Source organism: Galeopterus variegatus, unplaced genomic scaffold (assembly GCF_000696425.1).
Source record: "Galeopterus variegatus unplaced genomic scaffold, G_variegatus-3.0.2 Scaffold2641, whole genome shotgun sequence".
In the NCBI taxonomy this organism is placed as follows: domain Eukaryota; kingdom Metazoa; phylum Chordata; class Mammalia; order Dermoptera; family Cynocephalidae; genus Galeopterus; species Galeopterus variegatus.
Window position 1 is genome coordinate 316,023 of NW_007728752.1, and position 2,232 is coordinate 318,254.

Consider the following 2,232-nt stretch of genomic DNA (forward strand, 5'->3'; position numbering starts at 1 on the left):
GGCTAAATTTTGGGGTATTTAAACTATATCTCAACAAAGCCTCTATTTAAAAAACAAAAATGAGAAAGTTCTCTAAATGCTGATGTACAAGGACTGCCAGGATAGATTGTTAACTGGAAAAAAAGAACAAAGTTCAAAACAATATGTAGAATGTCCCATCTTTTATGTAAAAACAGAATGAAATAATCTATATTCATAATTGAATATATATGCATGAAAAATCTTTTATGTAAAAACAGAATGAAATAATCTATATTCATAATTGAATATATATGCATGAAAAATCTCAAGAAGGATACATAAAAAACTACGTGTAGAAGTTAATTATGGAGGCAAAAAGGAGGGCTGAGAAGCAGGAGACAGAGATAGAAGGAAGACTGTTCATGTGCACTTTTATGTGTTAGATTTCTGAATTACATAAAATATCATCTATACAAAAATTAATCAAGAACTAAAAACAGAAGATTGCTGAAAATGTTAAAAGCTGAACTTCTATCTATTATAATTTGAAGACCTATTGAAATAAGAGCAAATGAAAAAGTAAGTCAAGTCACATTATAGCATGTTGTAGGAGTCACTGACTCAAAATTAGGAAAGCTAGGATTTGAATTTAAATTTTCTATTAACTCACTCTGTTAATTTCAACAAATAACTTTTCTGGGTGTTGGCTTTCTTATTTGTAAATAAGTACATTGGGCAAGATGATCTCTAATGTCATTTTCTGCCATAACTTTCTATAATGCTCAAATAAAGGAGTTCAAGGGCAATCTTAGATTCCTGTGAATACAAAATTAAAAATATATTAATTGGGCTATCTTAAGTGCCAAATAATCAGGTGAAAGAGCCAGAGAGGCCAATACTTGAAAGAAACCAAAATTCTACCATGCTAAGTATGCTGGTTTTCAAATGATCAAAAATGTATTAGGCCAACAGATCTTTCTTGTTTTAATGTCCTTGTATAATCTTCAGAAGATTTTCATTACACAATCGCCAAAACAAAGTCAACTTTAAAAAGCCAAAATGTTGCTTTGGCTGCCACATTATCCCAAGAATTTTCCACCATCTGGTCTGGAAATGTCCTAGAACAAACTACTGTTGGAGCAAGTTATTAATTTCGTGTGAAGAAAAAAAGACAGGCTCCATGACCTTGCAGTGCTCTGCTAGGGCAGAGTGGAAAACTTGGATAAAGACAAAAGCCTCCATGCAATGGGTGTTAGTGTTGGCTTAGGGCAAAGTCAATGAATACAGAGGGAAAAAACATCCTCCTTGACTTACTATTGGATAAGAAACCTGAAGGTACTGTAAATGGAACATAAGTTTAATAAAAACAACTGACAAGTTCAAAGGATTAAGACCAAAATTTAGAAATATCAGTGTCATGCCAACATGGAGATTCTAAAAGTCAAGTATGAGGAAAGACTAAAAAGTGATACTGTGTACAACAGATAATGTCAATAATAATACATTAGTATGATGGCTAGTTTTAAAAGTTAACAAATCAAAAACGTAGCAATACTCCTTCATTTATAAAAGTTTTCACCACACAAGAAAGAGTGCCTAAAAGTTAGGAGTCCAGAAATCTGAGTTCTAGCTTCAGAACTGCCACTCATTACCTTTATCAACCACTTTACCTGCCAACTTCATATGTAAAACTAAGGGGGTGGGTTACAGAAACTCAAATATCTGTTCCAGGTTTTTATGATTCTTAGAGTTAATACTATGTAGGTAAAAACGCATCCAATGTTTAAAATATAGCCACAGATCTTCTAGAACTAAAATCAAGTTCAAAACAAAAAAGTTTCAAAATTATCCCAGAAAAACAAAATTTAAGATTGACAGATTAATGATAAAGCAAATACAACAAAACTGTAACAATTATAGAATGTATGGTGATCAGTGGGTGCCCAAAGTGCAATGATGCCAGCGCAAAATTGTGCATTTGTACAACAAGGAGCAATCAGAGAGAAAAAGAGCTGAACTGAAAAGGATTGCCAAAACTTCACTGAAAGTCAGAAATGGCTTTTAAATATATGGAGATGTTCAATCTCACTTATAATGGGAATATGCATATAATAATCACAATATAAGTTCCATTTTTAACTTAAAAAAATTAATATATACAATATTGTCAAAGCTCTTTTAAAGGTTTTTGATGGGACTATAACTGGTATAATCTCTTTAGGGGATACATTTTTATCAAATGTATTTTTATCAAAATTTAAAATGTACACA